The sequence below is a fragment of the Triturus cristatus genome, chromosome 6 (assembly GCF_964204655.1).
Source record: "Triturus cristatus chromosome 6, aTriCri1.1, whole genome shotgun sequence".
Lineage (NCBI taxonomy): Eukaryota > Metazoa > Chordata > Amphibia > Caudata > Salamandridae > Triturus > Triturus cristatus.
In genome coordinates, this window is record NC_140589.1 from 100,053,551 (window position 1) to 100,079,702 (window position 26,152).

At 43.4% G+C, this 26,152-nt stretch overlaps 23 non-coding genes across 23 annotated transcripts; all 23 read right to left on the reverse strand.

Annotated features, from left to right (window-relative positions):
* Nucleotides 1–183: 183 nt before the first annotated feature.
* On the reverse strand, nt 184–266 carry TRNAL-CAG (transfer RNA leucine (anticodon CAG)). The gene has a single exon. It is a non-coding gene; the product is annotated as a tRNA-Leu (tRNA).
* Nucleotides 267–2,005: 1,739 nt separating this feature from the next.
* On the reverse strand, nt 2,006–2,088 carry TRNAL-AAG (transfer RNA leucine (anticodon AAG)). Its single transcript has one exon. It is a non-coding gene; the product is annotated as a tRNA-Leu (tRNA).
* Nucleotides 2,089–2,274: 186 nt separating this feature from the next.
* On the reverse strand, nt 2,275–2,357 carry TRNAL-CAG (transfer RNA leucine (anticodon CAG)). The gene has a single exon. It is a non-coding gene; the product is annotated as a tRNA-Leu (tRNA).
* A 632-nt stretch (nt 2,358–2,989) lies between these two features.
* On the reverse strand, nt 2,990–3,072 carry TRNAL-UAG (transfer RNA leucine (anticodon UAG)). Its single transcript has one exon. It is a non-coding gene; the product is annotated as a tRNA-Leu (tRNA).
* A 1,297-nt stretch (nt 3,073–4,369) lies between these two features.
* On the reverse strand, nt 4,370–4,452 carry TRNAL-CAG (transfer RNA leucine (anticodon CAG)). The gene has a single exon. It is a non-coding gene; the product is annotated as a tRNA-Leu (tRNA).
* A 2,008-nt stretch (nt 4,453–6,460) lies between these two features.
* TRNAL-CAG (transfer RNA leucine (anticodon CAG)) lies at nt 6,461–6,543 on the reverse strand. The gene has a single exon. It is a non-coding gene; the product is annotated as a tRNA-Leu (tRNA).
* Nucleotides 6,544–7,175: 632 nt separating this feature from the next.
* TRNAL-UAG (transfer RNA leucine (anticodon UAG)) lies at nt 7,176–7,258 on the reverse strand. Its single transcript has one exon. It is a non-coding gene; the product is annotated as a tRNA-Leu (tRNA).
* Nucleotides 7,259–8,551: 1,293 nt separating this feature from the next.
* Nucleotides 8,552–8,634, reverse strand: TRNAL-CAG (transfer RNA leucine (anticodon CAG)). Its single transcript has one exon. It is a non-coding gene; the product is annotated as a tRNA-Leu (tRNA).
* Nucleotides 8,635–10,373: 1,739 nt separating this feature from the next.
* Nucleotides 10,374–10,456, reverse strand: TRNAL-AAG (transfer RNA leucine (anticodon AAG)). The gene has a single exon. It is a non-coding gene; the product is annotated as a tRNA-Leu (tRNA).
* Nucleotides 10,457–11,356: 900 nt separating this feature from the next.
* TRNAL-UAG (transfer RNA leucine (anticodon UAG)) lies at nt 11,357–11,439 on the reverse strand. The gene has a single exon. It is a non-coding gene; the product is annotated as a tRNA-Leu (tRNA).
* Nucleotides 11,440–12,732: 1,293 nt separating this feature from the next.
* Nucleotides 12,733–12,815, reverse strand: TRNAL-CAG (transfer RNA leucine (anticodon CAG)). The gene has a single exon. It is a non-coding gene; the product is annotated as a tRNA-Leu (tRNA).
* A 632-nt stretch (nt 12,816–13,447) lies between these two features.
* Nucleotides 13,448–13,530, reverse strand: TRNAL-UAG (transfer RNA leucine (anticodon UAG)). Its single transcript has one exon. It is a non-coding gene; the product is annotated as a tRNA-Leu (tRNA).
* Nucleotides 13,531–14,554: 1,024 nt separating this feature from the next.
* Nucleotides 14,555–14,637, reverse strand: TRNAL-AAG (transfer RNA leucine (anticodon AAG)). Its single transcript has one exon. It is a non-coding gene; the product is annotated as a tRNA-Leu (tRNA).
* Nucleotides 14,638–15,538: 901 nt separating this feature from the next.
* Nucleotides 15,539–15,621, reverse strand: TRNAL-UAG (transfer RNA leucine (anticodon UAG)). Its single transcript has one exon. It is a non-coding gene; the product is annotated as a tRNA-Leu (tRNA).
* Nucleotides 15,622–16,914: 1,293 nt separating this feature from the next.
* On the reverse strand, nt 16,915–16,997 carry TRNAL-CAG (transfer RNA leucine (anticodon CAG)). Its single transcript has one exon. It is a non-coding gene; the product is annotated as a tRNA-Leu (tRNA).
* A 1,739-nt stretch (nt 16,998–18,736) lies between these two features.
* TRNAL-AAG (transfer RNA leucine (anticodon AAG)) lies at nt 18,737–18,819 on the reverse strand. Its single transcript has one exon. It is a non-coding gene; the product is annotated as a tRNA-Leu (tRNA).
* Nucleotides 18,820–19,719: 900 nt separating this feature from the next.
* On the reverse strand, nt 19,720–19,802 carry TRNAL-UAG (transfer RNA leucine (anticodon UAG)). Its single transcript has one exon. It is a non-coding gene; the product is annotated as a tRNA-Leu (tRNA).
* Nucleotides 19,803–21,095: 1,293 nt separating this feature from the next.
* On the reverse strand, nt 21,096–21,178 carry TRNAL-CAG (transfer RNA leucine (anticodon CAG)). Its single transcript has one exon. It is a non-coding gene; the product is annotated as a tRNA-Leu (tRNA).
* A 632-nt stretch (nt 21,179–21,810) lies between these two features.
* On the reverse strand, nt 21,811–21,893 carry TRNAL-UAG (transfer RNA leucine (anticodon UAG)). The gene has a single exon. It is a non-coding gene; the product is annotated as a tRNA-Leu (tRNA).
* A 1,024-nt stretch (nt 21,894–22,917) lies between these two features.
* TRNAL-AAG (transfer RNA leucine (anticodon AAG)) lies at nt 22,918–23,000 on the reverse strand. The gene has a single exon. It is a non-coding gene; the product is annotated as a tRNA-Leu (tRNA).
* A 2,008-nt stretch (nt 23,001–25,008) lies between these two features.
* Nucleotides 25,009–25,091, reverse strand: TRNAL-AAG (transfer RNA leucine (anticodon AAG)). Its single transcript has one exon. It is a non-coding gene; the product is annotated as a tRNA-Leu (tRNA).
* Nucleotides 25,092–25,277: 186 nt separating this feature from the next.
* TRNAL-CAG (transfer RNA leucine (anticodon CAG)) lies at nt 25,278–25,360 on the reverse strand. Its single transcript has one exon. It is a non-coding gene; the product is annotated as a tRNA-Leu (tRNA).
* A 632-nt stretch (nt 25,361–25,992) lies between these two features.
* TRNAL-UAG (transfer RNA leucine (anticodon UAG)) lies at nt 25,993–26,075 on the reverse strand. The gene has a single exon. It is a non-coding gene; the product is annotated as a tRNA-Leu (tRNA).
* Nucleotides 26,076–26,152: the final 77 nt, after the last annotated feature.

The window sequence follows — 26,152 nt, forward strand, 5'->3', positions numbered from 1 at the left end:
ATGCTGCTTTTTTATCTAAAGGGTGAGAAAGATATTAGGAACCAAAAAATGCACAGAGCTTAGGCCAATAGTGGCTAGAGCAAGAAAAAAACTCACTGCACTCTTCCAAGAAGACAATCCTATAAGCCACTGCGAGGGAAATGATCATATTTCTCAAGAAAAAAAGTAGAGTAAACACAGGACTGTCAGAAGTGGGATTTGAACCCACGCCTCCAGAGGAGACTGCGACCTGAACGCAGCGCCTTAGACCACTCGGCCATCCTGACTTGCTTTCCCAGCATCTTCCAGAGGCCAAACAGCCATGCAGGTGAGGTACTGAAAAGGAATGCCCTCAATTTACTTATCCTATTACATGCACTTCCAACAGATCTTTGAACAATCTGTACAGAGCAGGACCTATGGAGAACTCTTTAGAACTTTGAGGCGAACAAAGAGAAAGTGCTATTCACCAGCCACTTGAACGGCTCAAAGCTGCTTTGAAATTGAGACAATAGCCACCTCTTGGCTGGCTAAAGCAATTTCAACAAAGGATCTCAAAGTCACAACATAGGGTGGAGTATGCAAATTTAAGCAGCCTCTGATCAAAGCCCTAAGGAAATTGCTGTAAGTGTGCTGGAGTCCAGTTGTCTACCAGATGCATGGCATTCTTCCAAATTTGCAGGGCCCGTCTGGCCAGGGCATACAAGAGCATGACTCTTCCAGATGACCTCTTACATGGGTCCTATGCTCATTTGGTAAGGATTGCGCTTTGTCAGCAAGACGTTATAGAACCTAAATATATGAGAAACCCCATCTCTCTTGACAAGAGGAGAACGGAATAACGTGCCAGGTGAAGACCAACAGATGCAACTTCCATCAGATGTTAACCTGATAAAGGAGATTAAATCTCCAAAAGGCATGCCAGAAGTGGGATTCGAACCCATGCCTCCAAAGGAGACTGTGGCCTAAACACAGCACCTTAGACCTCTCTGCCATCCTGACAGTATAGACTTTTAAGAAATGAATAAAAGTTACTCAGAAACGTCTACCTCCATGCAAGCCTGAAATAATTTAAACCTTCAAACACAAGGTGCAACTTTATGCACAGGACAATAAACACAGAAGAACACATACGAAAGCACTTTATTTCACAGGTATACAGTTTTCATGCTTTTAGAACACCACATACCTCTCACCAGCTATTTAGGGTCCTGTATCCGACTCACAACATTTCCTTGCCTGCGACCTCTCTCTCTACACAAACAACTACAGCACAGGAAGTAGGAAGGCAATAGGTGGGGCAGTTTATGCAAATTTATGCTGCCAATGTGCCTTGCAGATTCATGCAGGATTTCTAGATCCTTGCTGGATACAAGAGAGTAGGCCTTGTTCCAGATAAACTATCCCTAGCAGGGAAAGTTTGAGCACAGGCACTCTTTTGCTCTTTAGCCCCTGGCCTGGGACTCACCCTCACTTGCTGAGGCATGAAATTCTGCATACCAACTTTGCACAGAAGGTATGTTTGTGGTTGTTTGGGGATGGGTGGGAGGTCAAGAGCAGGGAAAAGCAGGTCTCCTTCACTACTAGACTCCTCTTCTATGCATCCCTGCCATTCACTCACTCTGTCTTTGTTTCATTCTCTCCTTCCACAACACTCCTTCTCACTCACTCGCTCTATCACTTGTATTTTTGCCCTTGCTCTGCATTCTATAGTGGAAACATCTCTTGAATGAAGCATCTGAAAATGACGTGACATAAAATTTAAAACCTCCTTATTGGAAACCTAAAACATCACAAGACTTAATGTAACCCATTTCTTTCATAAAAAAGATTTTTAAAGTACCCCACAAAAGAAATATAAAACACCACGAGTGCTAGAAGAATATTACATTAACGTTAAAGATAGAATAGGGCAAATGCATTTGCAGTTGAAACTGAAGTTTGGTACTTATTCAGATATTATTTACATTGCCAATTTTTAGCTGAGATTCTAAAGGAACTGAGAGAGAAAATGGAATTCAAGTTTTGTCAGAAGCGGGATTCGAACCCACGCCTCCATGAGAGACTGCGGCCTTAACGCAGCGCCTTAGACCACTCGGCCATCCTGACCCCATGCTGCTTTTTTATCTAAAGGGTGAGAAAGATATTAGGAACCAAAAAATGCACAGAGCTTAGGCCAATAGTGGCTAGAGCAAGAAAAAAACTCACTGCACTCTTCCAAGAAGACAATCCTATAAGCCACTGCGAGGGAAATGATCATATTTCTCAAAAAAAAAAGTAGAGTAAACACAGGACTGTCAGAAGTGGGATTTGAACCCACGCCTCCAGAGGAGACTGCGACCTGAACGCAGCGCCTTAGACCACTCGGCCATCCTGACTTGCTTTCCCAGCATCTTCCAGAGGCCAAACAGCCATGCAGGTGAGGTACTGAAAAGGAATGCCCTCAATTTACTTATCCTATTACATGCACTTCCAACAGATCTTTGAACAATCTGTACAGAGCAGGACCTATGGAGAACTCTTTAGAACTTTGAGGCGAACAAAGAGAAAGTGCTATTCACCAGCCACTTGAACGGCTCAAAGCTGCTTTGAAATTGAGACAATAGCCACCTCTTGGCTGGCTAAAGCAATTTCAACAAGGGATCTCAAAGTCACAACATAGGGTGGAGTATGCAAATTTAAGCAGCCCCTGATCAAAGCCCTAAGGAAATTGCTGTAAGTGTGCTGGAGTCCAGTTGTCTACCAGATGCATGGCATTCTTCCAAATTTGCAGGGCCCGTCTGGCCAGGGCATACAAGAGCATGACTCTTCCAGATGACCTCTTACATGGGTCCTATGCTCATTTGGTAAGGATTGCGCTTTGTCAGCAAGACGTTATAGAACCTAAATATATGAGAAACCCCATCTCTCTTGACAAGAGGAGAACGGAATAACGTGCCAGGTGAAGACCAACAGATGCAACTTCCATCAGATGTTAACCTGATAAAGGAGATTAAATCTCCAAAAGGCATGTCAGAAGTGGGATTCGAACCCACGCCTCCAAAGGAGACTGTGGCCTAAACACAGCACCTTAGACCTCTCGGCCATCCTGACAGTATAGGCTTTTAAGAAATGAATAAAAGTTACTCAGAAACGTCTACCTCCATGCAAGCCTGAAATAATTTAAACCTTCAAACACAAGGTGCAACTTTATGCACAGGACAATAAACACAGAAGAACACATACGAAAGCACTTTATTTCACAGGTATACAGTTTTCATGCTTTTAGAACACCACATACCTCTCACCAGCTATTTAAGGTCCTGTATCCGACTCACAACATTTCCTTGCCTGCGACCTCTCTCTCTACACAAACAACTACAGCACAGGAAGTAGGAAGGCAATAGGTGGGGCAGTTTATGCAAATTTATGCTGCCAATGTGCCTTGCAGATTCATGCAGGATTTCTAGATCCTTGCTGGATACAAGAGAGTAGGCCTTGTTCCAGATAAACTATCCCTAGCAGGGAAAGTCTGAGCACAGGCACTCTTTTGCTCTTTAGCCCCTGGCCTGGGACTCACCCTCACTTGCTGAGGCATGAAATTCTGCATACCAACTTTGCACAGAAGGTATGTTTGTGGTTGTTTGGGGATGGGTGGGAGGTCAAGAGCAGGGAAAAGCAGGTCTCCTTCACTACTAGACTCCTCTTCTATGTCTCCCTGCTATTCACTCACTCTGTCTTTGTTTCATTCTCTCCTTCCACAATACTCCTTCTCACTCACTCACTCGCTCTATCACTTGTATTTTTGCCCTTGCACTGCATTCTATAGTGGAAACATCTCTTGAATGAAGCATCTGAAAATGACGTGACATAAAATTTAAAACCTCCTTATTGGAAACCTAAAACATCACAAGACTTAATGTAACCCATTTCTTTCATAAAAAAGATTTTTAAAGTACCCCACAAAAGAAATATAAAACACCACGAGTGCTAGAAGAATATTACATTAACGTTAAAGATAGAATAGGGCAAATGCATTTGCAGTTGAAACTGAAGTTTGGTACTTATTCAGATATTATTTACATTGCCAATTTTTAGCTGAGATTCTAAAGGAACTGAGAGAGAAAATGGAATTCAAGTTTTGTCAGAAGTGGGATTCGAAACCACGCCTCCAGCAGAGACTGCGGCCTAAACGCAGCACCTTAGACCACTCGGCCATCCTGACCCCATGCTACTTTTTCATCTAAAGGGTGAGAAAGATATTAGGAACCAAAAAATGCACAGAGCTTAGGCCAATAGTGGCTAGAGCAAGAAAAAAACTCACTGCACTCTTCCAAGAAGACAATCCTATAAGCCACTGCGAGGGAAATGATCATATTTCTCAAGAAAAAAAGTAGAGTAAACACAGGACTGTCAGAAGTGGGATTTGAACCCACGCCTCCAGAGGAGACTGCGACCTGAACGCAGCGCCTTAGACCACTCGGCCATCCTGACTTGCTTTCCCAGCATCTTCCAGAGGCCAGACAGCCATGCAGGTGAGGTAGTGAAAAGGAATGCCCTCAATTTATTTATCCTATTATATGCACTTCCAACAGATCTTTGAACAATCTGTACAGAGCAGGACCTATGGAGAACTCTTTAGAACTTTGAGGCGAACAAAGAGAAAGTGCTATTCACCAGCCACTTGAACGGCTCAAAGCTACTTTGAAATTGAGACAATAGCCACCTCTTGGCTGGCTAAAGCAATTTCAACAAGGGATCTCAAAGTCACAACATAGGGTGGAGTATGCAAATTTAAGCAGCCCCTGATCAAAGCCCTAAGGAAATTGCTGTAAGTGTGCTGGAGTCCAGTTGTCTACCAGATGCATGGCATTCTTCCAAATTTGCAGGGCCCGTCTGGCCAGGGCATACAAGAGCATGACTCTTCCAGATGACCTCTTACATGGGTCCTATGCTCATTTGGTAAGGATTGCGCTTTGTCAGCAAGACGTTATAGAACCTAAATATATGAGAAACCCCATCTCTCTTGACAAGAGGAGAACGGAATAACGTGCCAGGTGAAGACCAACAGATGCAACTTCCATCAGATGTTAACCTGATAAAGGAGATTAAATCTCCAAAAGGCATGTCAGAAGTGGGATTCGAACCCACGCCTCCAAAGGAGACTGTGGCCTAAACACAGCACCTTAGATCTCTCGGCCATCCTGACAGTATAGGCTTTTAAGAAATGAATAAAAGTTACTCAGAAACGTCTACCTCCATGCAAGCCTGAAATAATTTAAACCTTCAAACACAAGGTGCAACTTTATGCACAGGACAATAAACACAGAAGAACACATACGAAAGCACTTTATTTCACAGGTATACAGTTTTCATGCTTTTAGAACACCACATACCTCTCACCAGCTATTTAGGGTCCTGTATCCGACTCACAACATTTCCTTGCCTGCGACCTCTCTCTCTACACAAACAACTACAGCACAGGAAGTAGGAAGGCAATAGGTGGGGCAGTTTATGCAAATTTATGCTGCCAATGTGCCTTGCAGATTCATGCAGGATTTCTAGATCCTTGCTGGATACAAGAGAGTAGGCCTTGTTCCAGATAAACTATCCCTAGCAGGGAAAGTCTGAGCACAGGCACTCTTTTGCTCTTTAGCCCCTGGCCTGGGACTCACCCTCACTTGCTGAGGCGTGAAATTCTGCATACCAACTTTGCACAGAAGGTATGTTTGTGGTTGTTTGGGGATGGGTGGGAGGTCAAGAGCAGGGAAAAGCAGGTCTCCTTCACTACTAGACTCCTCTTCTATGCCTCCCTGCTATTCACTCACTCTGTCTTTGTTTCATTCTCTCCTTCCACAATACTCCTTCTCACTCACTCGCTCTATCACTTGTATTTTTGCCCTTGCTCTGCATTCTATAGTGGAAACATCTCTTGAATGAAGCATCTGAAAATGACGTGACATAAAATTTAAAACCTCCTTATTGGAAACCTAAAACATCACAAGACTTAATGTAACCCATTTCTTTCATAAAAAAGATTTTTAAAGTACCCCACAAAAGAAATATAAAACACCACGAGTGCTAGAAGAATATTACATTAAAGTTAAAGATAGAATAGGGCAAATGCATTTGCAGTTGAAACTGAAGTTTGGTACTTATTCAGATATTATTTACATTGCCAATTTTTAGCTGAGATTCTAAAGGAACTGAGAGAGAAAATGGAATTCAAGTTTTGTCTGAAGTGGGATTTGATCCCACGCCTCCAGGAGAGACTGCGGCCTTAACTCAGCGCCTTAGACCACTCGGCCATCCTGACCCCATGCTGCTTTTTCATCTAAAGGGTGAGAAAGATATTAGGAACCAAAAAATGCACAGAGCTTAGGCCAATAGTGGCTAGAGCAAGAAAAAAACTCACTGCACTCTTCCAAGAAGACAATCCTATAAGCCACTGCGAGGGAAATGATCATATTTCTCAAGAAAAAAAGTAGAGTAAACACAGGACTGTCAGAAGTGGGATTTGAACCCACGCCTCCAGAGGAGACTGCGACCTGAACGCAGCGCCTTAGACCACTCGGCCATCCTGACTTGCTTTCCCAGCATCTTCCAGAGGCCAGACAGCCATGCAGGTGAGGTACTGAAAAGGAATGCCCTCAATTTATTTATCCTATTATATGCACTTCCAACAGATCTTTGAATAATCTGTACAGAGCAGGACCTATGGAGAACTCTTTAGAACTTTGAGGCAAACAAAGAGAAAGTGCTATTCACCAGCCACTTGAACGGCTCAAAGCTGCTTTGAAATTGAGACAATAGCCACCTCTTGGCTGGCTAAAGCAATTTCAACAAGGGATCTCAAAGTCACAACATAGGGTGGAGTATGCAAATTTAAGCAGCCCCTGATCAAAGCCCTGAGGAAATTGATGTAAGTGTGCTGGAGTCCAGTTGTCTACCAGATGCATGGCATTCTTCCAAATTTGCAGGGCCCGTCTGGCCAGGGCATACAAGAGCATGACTCTTCCAGATGACCTCTTACATGGGTCCTATGCTCATTTGGTAAGGATTGCGCTTTGTCAGCAAGACGTTATAGAACCTAAATATATGAGAAACCCCATCTCTCTTGACAAGAGGAGAACGGAATAACGTGCCAGGTGAAGACCAACAGATGCAACTTCCATCAGATGTTAACCTGATAAAGGAGATTAAATCTCCAAAAGGCATGTCAGAAGTGGGATTCGAACCCACGCCTCCAAAGGAGACTGTGGCCTAAACACAGCACCTTAGACCTCTCGGCCATCCTGACAGTATAGGCTTTTAAGAAATGAATAAAAGTTACTCAGAAACGTCTACCTCCATGCAAGCCTGAAATAATTTAAACCTTCAAACACAAGGTGCAACTTTATGCACAGGACAATAAACACAGAAGAACACATACGAAAGCACTTTATTTCACAGGTATACAGTTTTCATGCTTTTAGAACACCACATACCTCTCACCAGCTATTTAAGGTCCTGTATCCGACTCACAACATTTCCTTGCCTGCGACCTCTCTCTCTACACAAACAACTACAGCACAGGAAGTAGGAAGGCAATAGGTGGGGCAGTTTATGCAAATTTATGCTGCCAATGTGCCTTGCAGATTCATGCAGGATTTCTAGATCCTTGCTGGATACAAGAGAGTAGGCCTTGTTCCAGATAAACTATCCCTAGCAGGGAAAGTCTGAGCACAGGCACTCTTTTGCTCTTTAGCCCCTGGCCTGGGACTCACCCTCACTTGCTGAGGCGTGAAATTCTGCATACCAACTTTGCACAGAAGGTATGTTTGTGGTTGTTTGGGGATGGGTGGGAGGTCAAGAGCAGGGAAAAGCAGGTCTCCTTCACTACTAGACTCCTCTTCTATGCATCCCTGCCATTCACTCACTCTGTCTTTGTTTCATTCTCTCCTTCCACAACACTCCTTCTCACTCACTCGCTCTATCACTTGTATTTTTGCCCTTGCTCTGCATTCTATAGTGGAAACATCTCTTGAATGAAGCATCTGAAAATGACGTGACATAAAATTTAAAACCTCCTTATTGGAAACCTAAAACATCACAAGACTTAATGTAACCCATTTCTTTCATAAAAAAGATTTTTAAAGTACCCCACAAAAGAAATATAAAACACCACGAGTGCTAGAAGAATATTACATTAACGTTAAAGATAGAATAGGGCAAATGCATTTGCAGTTGAAACTGAAGTTTGGTACTTATTCAGATATTATTTACATTGCCAATTTTTAGCTGAGATTCTAAAGGAACTGAGAGAGAAAATGGAATTCAAGTTTTGTCAGAAGTTGGATTTGAACCCACGCCTCCAGGAGAGACTGCGGCCTTAATGCATTGCCTTAGACCACTGGGCCATCCTGACCGCATGCTGCTTTTTCATCTAAAGGGTGAGAAATATATTAGGAACCAAAAAATGCACAGAGCTTAGGCCAATAGTGGCTAGAGCAAGAAAAAAACTCACTGCACTCTTCCAAGAAGACAATCCTATAAGCCACTGCGAGGTAAATGATCATATTTCTCAAGAAAAAAAGTAGAGTAAACACAGTACTGTCAGAAGTGGGATTTGAACCCACGCCTCCAAAGGAGACTGCAACCTGAACGCAGCGCCTTAGACCACTCGGCCATCCTGACTTGCTTTCCCAGCATCTTCCAGAGGCCAGACAGCCATGCAGGTGAGGTACTGAAAAGGAATGCCCTCAATTTATTTATCCTATTATATGCACTTCCAACAGATCTTTGAACAATCTGTACAGAGCAGGACCTATGGAGAACTCTTTAGAACTTTGAGGCGAACAAAGAGAAAGTGCTATTCACCAGCCACTTGAACATCGCAAAGCTGCTTTGAAATTGAGACAATAGCCACCTCTTGGCTGGCTAAAGCAATTTCAACAAGGGATCTCAAAGTCACAACATAGGGTGGAGTATGCAAATTTAAGCAGCCCCTGATCAAAGCCCTGAGGAAATTGCTGTAAGTGTGCTGGAGTCCAGTTGTCCACCAGATGAATCGCATTCTTCCAAATTTGCAGGGCCCGTCTGGCCAGGGCATACAAGAGCATGACTCTTCCAGATGACCTCTTACATGGGTCCTATGCTCATTTGGTAAGGATTGCGCTTTGTCAGCAAGACGTTATAGAACCTAAATATATGAGAAACCCCATCTCTCTTGACAAGAGGAGAACGGAATAACGTGCCAGGTGAAGACCGACAGATGCAACTTCCATCAGATGTTAACCTGATAAAGGAGATTAAATCTCCAAAAGGCATGTCAGAAGTGGGATTCGAACCCACGGCTCCAAAGGAGACTGTGGCATAAACACAGCACCTTAGACCTCTCGGCCATCCTGACAGTATAGGCTTCTAAGAAATGAATAAAAGTTACTCAGAAACGTCTACCTCCATGCAAGCCTGAAATAATTTAAACCTTCAAACACAAGGTGCAACTTTATGCACAGGACAATAAACACAGAAGAACACATACGAAAGCACTTTATTTCACAGGTATACAGTTTTCATGCTTTTAGAACACCACATACCTCTCACCAGCTATTTAGGGTCCTGTATCCGACTCACAACATTTCCTTGCCTGCGACCTCTCTCTCTACACAAACAACTACAGCACAGGAAGTAGGAAGGCAATAGGTGGGGCAGTTTATGCAAATTTATGCTGCCAATGTGCCTTGCAGATTCATGCAGGATTTCTAGATCCTTGCTGGATACAAGAGAGTAGGCCTTGTTCCAGATAAACTATCCCTAGCAGGGAAAGTCTGAGCACAGGCACTCTTTTGCTCTTTAGCCCCTGGCCTGGGACTCACCCTCACTTGCTGAGGCGTGAAATTCTGCATACCAACTTTGCACAGAAGGTATGTTTGTGGTTGTTTGGGGATGGGTGGGAGGTCAAGAGCAGGGAAAAGCAGGTCTCCTTCACTACTAGTCTACTCTTCTATGCCTCCCTGCCGTTCACTCACTCTGTCTTTGTTTCATTCTCTCCTTCCACAACACTCCTTCTCACTCACTCGCTCTATCACTTGTATTTTTGCCCTTGCTCTGCATTCTATAGTGGAAACATCTCTTGAATGAAGCATCTGAAAATGACGTGACATAAAATTTAAAACCTCCTTATTGGAAACCTAAAACATCACAAGACTTAATGTAACCCATTTCTTTCATAAAAAAGATTTTTAAAGTACCCCACAAAAGAAATATAAAACACCACAAGTGCTAGAAGAATATTACATTAACGTTAAAGATAGAATAGGGCAAATGCATTTGCAGTTGAAACTGAAGTTTGGTACTTATTCAGATATTATTTACATTGCCAATTTTTAGCTGAGATTCTAAAGGAACTGAGAGAGAAAATGGAATTCAAGTTTTGTCAGAAGTGGGATTCGAACCCACGCCTCCAGGAGAGACTGCGGCCTTAACGCAGCGCCTTAGACCACTCGGCCATCCTGACCCCATGCTGCTTTTTCATCTAAAGGGTGAGAAAGATATTAGGAACCAAAAAATGCACAGAGCTGAGGGCAATAGTAGCTAGAGGAAGAAAAAAACTCACTGCACTCTTCCAAGAAGACAATCCTATAAGCCACTGCGAGGGAAATGATCATATTTCTCAAGAAAATAATTAGAGTAAACACAGGACTGTCAGAAGTGGGATTTGAACCCATGCCTCCAGAGGAGACTGCGACCTGAACGCAGCGCCTTAGACCACTCGGCCATCCTGACTTGCTTTCCCAGCTTCTTCCAGAGGCCAGACAGCCATGCAGGTGAGGTACTGAAAAGGAATGCCCTCAATTTATTTATCCTATTATATGCACTTCCAACAGATCTTTGAACAATCTGTACAGAGCAGGACCTATGGAGAACTCTTTAGAACTTTGAGGCGAACAAAGAGAAAGTGCTATTCACCAGCCACTTGAACGGCTCAAAGCTGCTTTGAAATTGAGACAATAGCCACCTCTTGGCTGGCTAAAGCAATTTCAACAAGGGATCTCAAAGTCACAACATAGGGTGGAGTATGCAAATTTAAGCAGCCCTGATCAAAGCCCTAAGGAAATTGCTGTAAGTGTGCTGGAGTCCAGTTGTCTACCAGATGCATGGCATTCTTCCAAATTTGCAGGGCCCGTCTGGCCAGGGCATACAAGAGCATGACTCTTCCAGATGACCTCTTACATGGGTCCTATGCTCATTTGGTAAGGATTGCGCTTTGTCAGCAAGACGTTATAGAACCTAAATATATGAGAAACCCCATCTCTCTTGACAAGAGGAGAACGGAATAACGTGCCAGGTGAAGACCAACAGATGCAACTTCCATCAGATGTTAACCTGATAAAGGAGATTAAATCTCCAAAAGGAATGTCAGAAGTGGGATTCGAACCCACGCCTCCAAAGGAGACTGTGGCCTAAACACAGCACCTTAGACCTCTCGGCCATCCTGACAGTATATGCTTTTAAGAAATGAATAAAAGTTACTCAGAAACGTCTACCTCCATGCAAGCCTGAAATAATTTAAACCTTCAAACACAAGGTGCAACTTTATGCACAGGACAATAAACACAGAAGAACACATACGAAAGCACTTTATTTCACAGGTATACAGTTTTCATGCTTTTAGAACACCACATACCTCTCACCAGCTATTTAGGGTCCTGTATCCGACTCACAACATTTCCTTGCCTGCGACCTCTCTCTCTACACAAACAACTACAGCACAGGAAGTAGGAAGGCAATAGGTGGGGCAGTTTATGCAAATTTATGCTGCCAATGTGCCTTGCAGATTCATGCAGGATTTCTAGATCCTTGCTGGATACAAGAGAGTAGGCCTTGTTCCAGATAAACTATCCCTAGCAGGGAAAGTCTGAGCACAGGCACTCTTTTGCTCTTTAGCTCCTGGCCTGGGACTCACCCTCACTTGCTGAGGCGTGAAATTCTGCATACCAACTTTGCACAGAAGGTATGTTTGTGGTTGTTTGGGGATGGGTTGGAGGTCAAGAGCAGGGAAAAGCAGGTCTCCTTCACTACTAGACTCCTCTTCTATGCCTCCCTGCCATTCACTCACTCTGTCTTTGTTTCATTCTCTCCTTCCACAACACTCTTTCTCACTCACTCGCTCTATCACTTGTATTTTTGCCCTTGCTCTGCATTCTATAGTGGAAACAGCTCTTGAATGAAGCATCTGAAAATGACGTGACATAAAATTTAAAACCTCCTTATTGGAAACCTAAAACATCACAAGACTTAATGTAACCCATTTCTTTCATAAAAAAGATTTTTAAAGTACCCCACAAAACAAATATAAAACACCACGAGTGCTAGAAGAATATTACATTAACGTTAAAGATAGAATAGGGCAAATGCATTTGCAGTTGAAACTGAAGTTTGGTACTTATTCAGATATTATTTACATTGCCAATTTTTAGCTGAGATTCTAAAGGAACTGAGAGAGAAAATGGAATTCAAGTTTTGTCAGAAGTGGGATTCGAAACCACGCCTCCAGCAGAGACTGCGGCCTTAACGCAGCGCCTTAGACCACTCGGCCATCCTGACCCCATGCTGCTTTTTCATCTAAAGGGTGAGAAAGATATTAGGAACCAAAAAATGCACAGAGCTTAGGCCAATAGTGGCTAGAGCAAGAAAAAAACTCACTGCACTCTTCCAAGAAGACAATCCTATAAGCCACTGCGAGGGAAATGATCATATTTCTCAAGAAAAAAATTAGAGTAAACACAGGACTGTCAGAAGTGGGATTTGAACCCACACCTCCAGAGGAGACTGCGACCTGAACGCAGCGCCTTAGACCACTCGGCCATCCTGACTTGCTTTCCCAGCACCTTCCAGAGGCCAGACAGCCATGCAGGTGAGGTACTGAAAAGGAATGCCCTCAATTTATTTATCCTATTATATGCACTTCCAACAGATCTTTGAACAATCTGTACAGAGCAGGACCTATGGAGAACTCTTTAGAACTTTGAGGCGAACAAAGAGAAAGTGCTATTCACCAGCCACTTGAACGGCTCAAAGCTGCTTTGAAATTGAGACAATAGCCACCTCTTGGCTGGCTAAAGCAATTTCAACAAGGGATCTCAAAGTCACAACATAGGGTGGAGTATGCAAATTTAAGCAGCCCCTGATCAAAGCCCTAAGGAAATTGCTGTAAGTGTGCTGGAGTCCAGTTGTCTACCAGATGCATGGCATTCTTCCAAATTTGCAGGGCCCGTCTGGCCAGGGCATACAAGAGCATGACTCTTCCAGATGACCTCTTACATGGGTCCTATGCTCATTTGGTAAGGATTGCGCTTTGTCAGCAAGACGTTATAGAACCTAAATATATGAGAAACCCCATCTCTCTTGACAAGAGGAGAACGGAATAACGTGCCAAGTGAAGACCAACAGATGCAACTTCCATCAGATGTTAACCAGATAAAGGAGATTAAATCTCCAAAAGGCATGTCAGAAGTGGGATTCGAACCCACGCCTCCAAAGGAGACTGTGGCCTAAACACAGCGCCTTAGACCTCTCGGCCATCCTGACAGTATAGGCTTTTAAGAAATGAATAAAAGTTACTCAGAAACGTCTACCTCCATGCAAGCCTGAAATAATTTAAACCTTCAAACACAAGGTGCAACTTTATGCACAGGACAATAAACACAGAAGAACACATACGAAAGCACTTTATTTCACAGGTATACAGTTTTCATGCTTTTAGAACACCACATACCTCTCACCAGCTATTTAGGGTCCTGTATCCGACTCACAACATTTCCTTGCCTGCGACCTCTCTCTCTACACAAACAACTACAGCACAGGAAGTAGGAAGGCAATAGGTGGGGCAGTTTATGCAAATTTATGCTGCCAATGTGCCTTGCAGATTCATGCAGGATTTCTAGATCCTTGCTGGATACAAGAGAGTAGGCCTTGTTCCAGATAAACTATCCCTAGCAGGGAAAGTCTGAGCACAGGCACTCTTTTGCTCTTTAGCCCCTGGCCTGTGACTCACCCTCACTTGCTGAGGCGTGAAATTCTGCATACCAACTTTGCACAGAAGGTATGTTTGTGGTTGTTTGGGGATGGGTGGGAGGTCAAGAGCAGGGAAAAGCAGGTCTCCTTCACTACTAGACTACTCTTCTATGCCTCCCTGCCGTTCACTCACTCTGTCTTTGTTTCATTCTGTCCTTCCACAACACTCCTTCTCACTCACTCGCTCTATCACTTGTATTTTTGCCCTTGCTCTGCATTCTATAGTGGAAACATCTATTGATTGAAGCATCTGAAAATGACGTGACATAAAATTTAAAACCTCCTTATTGGAAACCTAAAACATCACAAGACTTAATGTAACCCATTTCTTTCATAAAAAAGATTTTTAAAGTACCCCACAAAAGAAATATAAAACACCACGAGTGCTAGAAGAATATTACATTAACGTTAAAGATAGAATAGGGCAAATGCATTTGCAGTTGAAACTGAAGTTTGGTACTTATTCAGATATTATTTACATTGCCAATTTTTAGCTGAGATTCTAAAGGAACTGAGAGAGAAAATGGAATTCAAGTTTTGTCAGAAGTGGGATTCGAACCCACGCCTCCAGGAGAGACTGCGGCCTTAACGCAGCGCCTTAGACCACTCGGCCATCCTGACCCCATGGTGCTTTTTCATCTAAAGGGTGAGAAAGATATTAGGAACCAAAAAATGCACAGAGCTTAGGCCAATAGTGGCTAGAGCAAGAAAAAAACTCACTGCACTCTTCCAAGAAGACAATCCTATAAGCCACTGCGAGGGAAATGATCATATTTCTCAAGAAAAAAATTAGAGTAAACACAGGACTGTCAGAAGTGGGATTTGAACCCACGCCTCCAGAGGAGACTGCGACCTGAACGCAGCGCCGTAGACCACTCGGCCATCCTGACTTGCTTTCCCAGCATCTTCTAGAGGCCAGACAGCCATGCAGGTGAGGTACTGAAAAGGAATGCCCTCAATTTATTTATCCTATTATATGCACTTCCAACAGATCTTTGAACAATCTGTACAGAGCAGGACCTATGGAGAACTCTTTAGAACTTTGAGGCAAACAAAGAGAAAGTGCTATTCACCAGCCACTTGAACGGCTCAAAGCTGCTTTGAAATTGAGACAATAGCCACCTCTTGGCTGGCTAAAGCAATTTCAACAAGGGATCTCAAAGTCACAACATAGGGTGGAGTATGCAAATTTAAGCAGCCCCTGATCAAAGCCCTGAGGAAATTGATGTAAGTGTGCTGGAGTCCAGTTGTCTACCAGATGCATGGCATTCTTCCAAATTTGCAGGGCCCGTCTGGCCAGGGCATACAAGAGCATGACTCTTCCAGATGACCTCTTACATGGGTCCTATGCTCATTTGGTAAGGATTGCGCTTTGTCAGCAAGACGTTATAGAACCTAAATATATGAGAAACCCCATCTCTCTTGACAAGAGGAGAACGGAATAACGTGCCAGGTGAAGACCAACAGATGCAACTTCCATCAGATGTTAACCTGATAAAGGAGATTAAATCTCCAAAAGGCATGTCAGAAGTGGGATTCGAACCCACGCCTCCAAAGGAGACTGTGGCCTAAACACAGCACCTTAGACCTCTCGGCCATCCTGACAGTATAGGCTTTTAAGAAATGAATAAAAGTTACTCAGAAACGTCTACCTCCATGCAAGCCTGAAATAATTTAAACCTTCAAACACAAGGTGCAACTTTATGCACAGGACAATAAACACAGAAGAACACATACGAAAGCACTTTATTTCACAGGTATACAGTTTTCATGCTTTTAGAACACCACATACCTCTCACCAGCTATTTAAGGTCCTGTATCCGACTCACAACATTTCCTTGCCTGCGACCTCTCTCTCTACACAAACAACTACAGCACAGGAAGTAGGAAGGCAATAGGTGGGGCAGTTTATGCAAATTTATGCTGCCAATGTGCCTTGCAGATTCATGCAGGATTTCTAGATCCTTGCTGGATACAAGAGAGTAGGCCTTGTTCCAGATAAACTATCCCTAGCAGGGAAAGTCTGAGCACAGGCACTCTTTTGCTCTTTAGCCCCTGGCCTGGGACTCACCCTCACTTGCTGAGGCGTGAAATTCTGCATACCAACTTTGCACAGAAGGTATGTTTGTGGTTGTTTGGGGATGGGTGGGAGGTCAAGAGCAGGGAAAAGCAGGTCTCCTTCACTACTAGACTCCTCTTCTATGCATCCCTGCCATTCACTCACTCTGTCTTTGTTTCATTCTCTCCTTCCACAACACTCCTTCTCACTCACTCGCTCTATCACTTGTATTTTTGCCCTTGCTCTGCATTCTATAGTGGAAACATCTCTTGAATGAAGCATCTGAAAATGACGTGACATAAAATTTAAAACCTCCTTATTGGAAACCTAAAACATCACAAGACTTAATGTAACCCATTTCTTTCATAAAAAAGATTTTTAAAGTACCCCACAAAAGAAATATAAAACACCACGAGTGCTAGAAGAATATTACATTAACGTTAAAGATAGAATAGGGCAAATGCATTTGCAGTTGAAACTGAAGTTTGGTACTTATTCAGATATTATTTACATTGCCAATTTTTAGCTGAGATTCTAAAGGAACTGAGAGAGAAAATGGAATTCAAGTTTTGTCAGAAGTTGGATTTGAACCCACGCCTCCAGGAGAGACTGCGGCCTTAATGCATTGCCTTAGACCACTGGGCCATCCTGACCGCATGCTGCTTTTTCATCTAAAGGGTGAGAAATATATTAGGAACCAAAAAATGCACAGAGCTTAGGCCAATAGTGGCTAGAGCAAGAAAAAAACTCACTGCACTCTTCCAAGAAGACAATCCTATAAGCCACTGCGAGGTAAATGATCATATTTCTCAAGAAAAAAAGTAGAGTAAACACAGTACTGTCAGAAGTGGGATTTGAACCCACGCCTCCAAAGGAGACTGCAACCTGAACGCAGCGCCTTAGACCACTCGGCCATCCTGACTTGCTTTCCCAGCATCTTCCAGAGGCCAGACAGCCATGCAGGTGAGGTACTGAAAAGGAATGCCCTCAATTTATTTATCCTATTATATGCACTTCCAACAGATCTTTGAACAATCTGTACAGAGCAGGACCTATGGAGAACTCTTTAGAACTTTGAGGCGAACAAAGAGAAAGTGCTATTCACCAGCCACTTGAACATCGCAAAGCTGCTTTGAAATTGAGACAATAGCCACCTCTTGGCTGGCTAAAGCAATTTCAACAAGGGATCTCAAAGTCACAACATAGGGTGGAGTATGCAAATTTAAGCAGCCCCTGATCAAAGCCCTGAGGAAATTGCTGTAAGTGTGCTGGAGTCCAGTTGTCCACCAGATGAATCGCATTCTTCCAAATTTGCAGGGCCCGTCTGGCCAGGGCATACAAGAGCATGACTCTTCCAGATGACCTCTTACATGGGTCCTATGCTCATTTGGTAAGGATTGCGCTTTGTCAGCAAGACGTTATAGAACCTAAATATATGAGAAACCCCATCTCTCTTGACAAGAGGAGAACGGAATAACGTGCCAGGTGAAGACCGACAGATGCAACTTCCATCAGATGTTAACCTGATAAAGGAGATTAAATCTCCAAAAGGCATGTCAGAAGTGGGATTCGAACCCACGGCTCCAAAGGAGACTGTGGCATAAACACAGCACCTTAGACCTCTCGGCCATCCTGACAGTATAGGCTTCTAAGAAATGAATAAAAGTTACTCAGAAACGTCTACCTCCATGCAAGCCTGAAATAATTTAAACCTTCAAACACAAGGTGCAACTTTATGCACAGGACAATAAACACAGAAGAACACATACGAAAGCACTTTATTTCACAGGTATACAGTTTTCATGCTTTTAGAACACCACATACCTCTCACCAGCTATTTAGGGTCCTGTATCCGACTCACAACATTTCCTTGCCTGCGACCTCTCTCTCTACACAAACAACTACAGCACAGGAAGTAGGAAGGCAATAGGTGGGGCAGTTTATGCAAATTTATGCTGCCAATGTGCCTTGCAGATTCATGCAGGATTTCTAGATCCTTGCTGGATACAAGAGAGTAGGCCTTGTTCCAGATAAACTATCCCTAGCAGGGAAAGTCTGAGCACAGGCACTCTTTTGCTCTTTAGCCCCTGGCCTGGGACTCACCCTCACTTGCTGAGGCGTGAAATTCTGCATACCAACTTTGCACAGAAGGTATGTTTGTGGTTGTTTGGGGATGGGTGGGAGGTCAAGAGCAGGGAAAAGCAGGTCTCCTTCACTACTAGTCTACTCTTCTATGCCTCCCTGCCGTTCACTCACTCTGTCTTTGTTTCATTCTCTCCTTCCACAACACTCCTTCTCACTCACTCGCTCTATCACTTGTATTTTTGCCCTTGCTCTGCATTCTATAGTGGAAACATCTCTTGAATGAAGCATCTGAAAATGACGTGACATAAAATTTAAAACCTCCTTATTGGAAACCTAAAACATCACAAGACTTAATGTAACCCATTTCTTTCATAAAAAAGATTTTTAAAGTACCCCACAAAAGAAATATAAAACACCACAAGTGCTAGAAGAATATTACATTAACGTTAAAGATAGAATAGGGCAAATGCATTTGCAGTTGAAACTGAAGTTTGGTACTTATTCAGATATTATTTACATTGCCAATTTTTAGCTGAGATTCTAAAGGAACTGAGAGAGAAAATGGAATTCAAGTTTTGTCAGAAGTGGGATTCGAACCCACGCCTCCAGGAGAGACTGCGGCCTTAACGCAGCGCCTTAGACCACTCGGCCATCCTGACCCCATGCTGCTTTTTCATCTAAAGGGTGAGAAAGATATTAGGAACCAAAAAATGCACAGAGCTGAGGGCAATAGTAGCTAGAGGAAGAAAAAAACTCACTGCACTCTTCCAAGAAGACAATCCTATAAGCCACTGCGAGGGAAATGATCATATTTCTCAAGAAAATAATTAGAGTAAACACAGGACTGTCAGAAGTGGGATTTGAACCCATGCCTCCAGAGGAGACTGCGACCTGAACGCAGCGCCTTAGACCACTCGGCCATCCTGACTTGCTTTCCCAGCTTCTTCCAGAGGCCAGACAGCCATGCAGGTGAGGTACTGAAAAGGAATGCCCTCAATTTATTTATCCTATTATATGCACTTCCAACAGATCTTTGAACAATCTGTACAGAGCAGGACCTATGGAGAACTCTTTAGAACTTTGAGGCGAACAAAGAGAAAGTGCTATTCACCAGCCACTTGAACGGCTCAAAGCTGCTTTGAAATTGAGACAATAGCCACCTCTTGGCTGGCTAAAGCAATTTCAACAAGGGATCTCAAAGTCACAACATAGGGTGGAGTATGCAAATTTAAGCAGCCCTGATCAAAGCCCTAAGGAAATTGCTGTAAGTGTGCTGGAGTCCAGTTGTCTACCAGATGCATGGCATTCTTCCAAATTTGCAGGGCCCGTCTGGCCAGGGCATACAAGAGCATGACTCTTCCAGATGACCTCTTACATGGGTCCTATGCTCATTTGGTAAGGATTGCGCTTTGTCAGCAAGACGTTATAGAACCTAAATATATGAGAAACCCCATCTCTCTTGACAAGAGGAGAACGGAATAACGTGCCAGGTGAAGACCAACAGATGCAACTTCCATCAGATGTTAACCTGATAAAGGAGATTAAATCTCCAAAAGGAATGTCAGAAGTGGGATTCGAACCCACGCCTCCAAAGGAGACTGTGGCCTAAACACAGCACCTTAGACCTCTCGGCCATCCTGACAGTATATGCTTTTAAGAAATGAATAAAAGTTACTCAGAAACGTCTACCTCCATGCAAGCCTGAAATAATTTAAACCTTCAAACACAAGGTGCAACTTTATGCACAGGACAATAAACACAGAAGAACACATACGAAAGCACTTTATTTCACAGGTATACAGTTTTCATGCTTTTAGAACACCACATACCTCTCACCAGCTATTTAGGGTCCTGTATCCGACTCACAACATTTCCTTGCCTGCGACCTCTCTCTCTACACAAACAACTACAGCACAGGAAGTAGGAAGGCAATAGGTGGGGCAGTTTATGCAAATTTATGCTGCCAATGTGCCTTGCAGATTCATGCAGGATTTCTAGATCCTTGCTGGATACAAGAGAGTAGGCCTTGTTCCAGATAAACTATCCCTAGCAGGGAAAGTCTGAGCACAGGCACTCTTTTGCTCTTTAGCTCCTGGCCTGGGACTCACCCTCACTTGCTGAGGCGTGAAATTCTGCATACCAACTTTGCACAGAAGGTATGTTTGTGGTTGTTTGGGGATGGGTTGGAGGTCAAGAGCAGGGAAAAGCAGGTCTCCTTCACTACTAGACTCCTCTTCTATGCCTCCCTGCCATTCACTCACTCTGTCTTTGTTTCATTCTCTCCTTCCACAACACTCTTTCTCACTCACTCGCTCTATCACTTGTATTTTTGCCCTTGCTCTGCATTCTATAGTGGAAACAGCTCTTGAATGAAGCATCTGAAAATGACGTGACATAAAATTTAAAACCTCCTTATTGGAAACCTAAAACATCACAAGACTTAATGTAACCCATTTCTTTCATAAAAAAGATTTTTAAAGTACCCCACAAAACAAATATAAAACACCACGAGTGCTAGAAGAATATTACATTAACGTTAAAGATAGAATAGGGCAAATGCATTTGCAGTTGAAACTGAAGTTTGGTACTTATTCAGATATTATTTACATTGCCAATTTTTAGCTGAGATTCTAAAGGAACTGAGAGAGAAAATGGAATTCAAGTTTTGTCAGAAGTGGGATTCGAAACCACGCCTCCAGCAGAGACTGCGGCCTTAACGCAGCGCCTTAGACCACTCGGCCATCCTGACCCCATGCTGCTTTTTCATCTAAAGGGTGAGAAAGATATTAGGAACCAAAAAATGCACAGAGCTTAGGCCAATAGTGGCTAGAGCAAGAAAAAAACTCACTGCACTCTTCCAAGAAGACAATCCTATAAGCCACTGCGAGGGAAATGATCATATTTCTCAAGAAAAAAATTAGAGTAAACACAGGACTGTCAGAAGTGGGATTTGAACCCACACCTCCAGAGGAGACTGCGACCTGAACGCAGCGCCTTAGACCACTCGGCCATCCTGACTTGCTTTCCCAGCACCTTCCAGAGGCCAGACAGCCATGCAGGTGAGGTACTGAAAAGGAATGCCCTCAATTTATTTATCCTATTATATGCACTTCCAACAGATCTTTGAACAATCTGTACAGAGCAGGACCTATGGAGAACTCTTTAGAACTTTGAGGCGAACAAAGAGAAAGTGCTATTCACCAGCCACTTGAACGGCTCAAAGCTGCTTTGAAATTGAGACAATAGCCACCTCTTGGCTGGCTAAAGCAATTTCAACAAGGGATCTCAAAGTCACAACATAGGGTGGAGTATGCAAATTTAAGCAGCCCCTGATCAAAGCCCTAAGGAAATTGCTGTAAGTGTGCTGGAGTCCAGTTGTCTACCAGATGCATGGCATTCTTCCAAATTTGCAGGGCCCGTCTGGCCAGGGCATACAAGAGCATGACTCTTCCAGATGACCTCTTACATGGGTCCTATGCTCATTTGGTAAGGATTGCGCTTTGTCAGCAAGACGTTATAGAACCTAAATATATGAGAAACCCCATCTCTCTTGACAAGAGGAGAACGGAATAACGTGCCAAGTGAAGACCAACAGATGCAACTTCCATCAGATGTTAACCAGATAAAGGAGATTAAATCTCCAAAAGGCATGTCAGAAGTGGGATTCGAACCCACGCCTCCAAAGGAGACTGTGGCCTAAACACAGCGCCTTAGACCTCTCGGCCATCCTGACAGTATAGGCTTTTAAGAAATGAATAAAAGTTACTCAGAAACGTCTACCTCCATGCAAGCCTGAAATAATTTAAACCTTCAAACACAAGGTGCAACTTTATGCACAGGACAATAAACACAGAAGAACACATACGAAAGCACTTTATTTCACAGGTATACAGTTTTCATGCTTTTAGAACACCACATACCTCTCACCAGCTATTTAGGGTCCTGTATCCGACTCACAACATTTCCTTGCCTGCGACCTCTCTCTCTACACAAACAACTACAGCACAGGAAGTAGGAAGGCAATAGGTGGGGCAGTTTATGCAAATTTATGCTGCCAATGTGCCTTGCAGATTCATGCAGGATTTCTAGATCCTTGCTGGATACAAGAGAGTAGGCCTTGTTCCAGATAAACTATCCCTAGCAGGGAAAGTCTGAGCACAGGCACTCTTTTGCTCTTTAGCCCCTGGCCTGTGACTCACCCTCACTTGCTGAGGCGTGAAATTCTGCATACCAACTTTGCACAGAAGGTATGTTTGTGGTTGTTTGGGGATGGGTGGGAGGTCAAGAGCAGGGAAAAGCAGGTCTCCTTCACTACTAGACTACTCTTCTATGCCTCCCTGCCGTTCACTCACTCTGTCTTTGTTTCATTCTGTCCTTCCACAACACTCCTTCTCACTCACTCGCTCTATCACTTGTATTTTTGCCCTTGCTCTGCATTCTATAGTGGAAACATCTATTGATTGAAGCATCTGAAAATGACGTGACATAAAATTTAAAACCTCCTTATTGGAAACCTAAAACATCACAAGACTTAATGTAACCCATTTCTTTCATAAAAAAGATTTTTAAAGTACCCCACAAAAGAAATATAAAACACCACGAGTGCTAGAAGAATATTACATTAACGTTAAAGATAGAATAGGGCAAATGCATTTGCAGTTGAAACTGAAGTTTGGTACTTATTCAGATATTATTTACATTGCCAATTTTTAGCTGAGATTCTAAAGGAACTGAGAGAGAAAATGGAATTCAAGTTTTGTCAGAAGTGGGATTCGAACCCACGCCTCCAGGAGAGACTGCGGCCTTAACGCAGCGCCTTAGACCACTCGGCCATCCTGACCCCATGGTGCTTTTTCATCTAAAGGGTGAGAAAGATATTAGGAACCAAAAAATGCACAGAGCTTAGGCCAATAGTGGCTAGAGCAAGAAAAAAACTCACTGCACTCTTCCAAGAAGACAATCCTATAAGCCACTGCGAGGGAAATGATCATATTTCTCAAGAAAAAAATTAGAGTAAACACAGGACTGTCAGAAGTGGGATTTGAACCCACGCCTCCAGAGGAGACTGCGACCTGAACGCAGCGCCGTAGACCACTCGGCCATCCTGACTTGCTTTCCCAGCATCTTCTAGAGGCCAGACAGCCATGCAGGTGAGGTACTGAAAAGGAATGCCCTCAATTTATTTATCCTATTATATGCACTTCCAACAGATCTTTGAACAATCTGTACAGAGCAGGACCTATGGAGAACTCTTTAGAACTTTGAGGCAAACAAAGAAAAAGTGCTATTCACCAGCCACTTGAACGGCTCAAAGCTGCTTTGAAATTGAGACAATAGCCACCTCTTGGCTGGCTAAAGCAATTTCAACAAGGGATCTCAAAGTCACAACATAGGGTGGAGTATGCAAATTTAAGTAGCCCCTGATCAAAGCCCTGAGGAGATTGCTGTAAGTGTGCTGGAGTCCAGTTGTCTACCAGATGAATGGCATTCTTCCAAATTTACAGGGCCCGTCTGGCCAGGGCATACAAGAGCATGACTCTTCCAGATGACCTCTTACATGGGTCCTATGCTCATTTGGTAAGGATTGCGCTTTGTCAGCAAGACGTTATAGAACCTAAATATATGAGAAACCCCATCTCTCTTGACCAGAGGAGAACGGAATAACGTGCCAAGTGAAGACCAATAGATGCAACTTCCATCAGATGTTAACCTGATAAAGGAGATTAAATCTCCAAAAGGCATGTCAGAAGTGGGATTCGAACCCACGCCTCCAAAGGAGACTGTGGCCTAAACACAGCGCCTTAGAACTCTCGGCCATCCTGACAGTATAGGCTTTTAATAAATGAATAAAAGTTACTCAGAAACGTCTACCTCCATGCAAGCCTGAAATAATTTAAACCTTCAAACACAAGGTGCAACTTTATGCACAGGACAATAAACACAGAAGAACACATACGAAAGCACTTTATTTCACAGGTATACAGTTTTCATGCTTTTAGAACACCACATACCTCTCACCAGCTATTTAGGGTCCTGTATTCGACTCACAACATTTCCTTGCCTGCGACCTCTCTCTCTACACAAACAACTACAGCACAGGAAGTAGGAAGGCAATAGGTGGGGCAGTTTATGCAAATTTATGCTGCCAATGTGCCTTGCAGATTCATGCAGGATTTCTAGATCCTTGCTGGATACAAGAGAGTAGGCCTTGTTCCAGATAAACTATCCCTAGCAGGGAAAGTCTGAGCACAGGCACTCTTTTGCTCTTTAGCCCCTGGCCTGGGACTCACCCTCACTTGCTGAGGCGTGAAATTCTGCATACCAACTTTGCACAGAAGGTATGTTTGTGGTTGTTTGGGGATGGGTGGGAGGTCAAGAGCAGGGAAAAGCAGGTCTCCTTCACTACTAGACTCCTCTTCTATGCCTCCCTGCCATTCACTCACTCTGTCTTTGTTTCATTCTCTCCTTCCACAACACTCCTTCTCACTCACTCGCTCTATCACTTGTATTTTTGCCCTTGCTCTGCATTCTATAGTGGAAACATCTCTTGAATGAAGCATCTGAAAATGACGTGACATAAAATTTAAAACCTCCTTATTGGAAACCTAAAACATCACAAGACTTAATGTAACCCATTTCTTTCATAAAAAAGATTTTTAAAGTACTCCACAAAACAAATATAAAACACCACGAGTGCTAGAAGAATATTACATTAACGTTAAAGATAGAATAGGGCAAATGCATTTGCAGTTGAAACTGAAGTTTGGTACTTATTCAGATATTATTTACATTGCCAATTTTTAGCTGAGATTCTAAAGGAACTGAGAGAGAAAATGGAATTCAAGTTTTGTCAGAAGTGGGATTCGAACCCACGCCTCCAGGAGAGACTGCGGCCTTAACGCAGCGCCTTAGACCACTCGGCCATCCTGACCCCATGCTGCTTTTTCATCTAAAGGGTGAGAAAGATATTAGGAACCAAAAAATGCACAGAGCTGAGGCCAATAGTGGCTAGAGCAAGAAAAAAACTCACTGCACTCTTCCAAGAAGACAATCCTATAAGCCACTGCGAGGGAAATGATCATATTTCTCAAGAAAATAATTAGAGTAAACACAGGACTGTCAGAAGTGGGATTTGAACCCACGCCTCCAGAGGAGACTGCGACCTGAACGCAGCGCCTTAGACCACTCGGCCATCCTGACTTTCTTTCCCAGCATCTTCCAGAGGCCAGACAGCCATGCAGGTGAGGTACTGAAAAGGAATGCCCTCAATTTATTTATCCTATTATATGCACTTCCAACAGATCTTTGAACAATCTGTACAGAGCAGGACCTATGGAGAACTCTTTAGAACTTTGAGGCGAACAAAGAGAAAGTGCTATTCACCAGCCACTTGAACGGCTCAAAGCTGCTTTGAAATTGAGACAATAGCCACCTCTTGGCTGGCTAAAGCAATTTCAACAAGGGATCTCAAAGTCACAACATAGGGTGGAGTATGCAAATTTAAGCAGCCCCTGATCAAAGCCCTAAGGAAATTGCTGTAAGTGTGCTGGAGTCCAGTTGTCTACCAGATGCATGGCATTCTTCCAAATTTGCAGGGCCCGTCTGGCCAGGGCATACAAGAGCATGACTCTTCCAGATGACCTCTTACATGGGTCCTATGCTCATTTGGTAAGGATTGCGCTTTGTCAGCAAGACGTTATAGAACCTAAATATATGAGAAACCCCATCTCTCTTGACAAGAGGAGAACGGAATAACGTGCCAAGTGAAGACCAACAGATGCAACTTCCATCAGATGTTAACCAGATAAAGGAGATTAAATCTCCAAAAGGCATGTCAGAAGTGGGATTCGAACCCACGCCTCCAAAGGAGACTGTGGCCTAAACACAGCGCCTTAGACCTCTCGGCCATCCTGACAGTATAGGCTTTTAAGAAATGAATACAAGTTACTCAGAAACGTCTACCTCCATGCAAGCCTGAAATAATTTAAACCT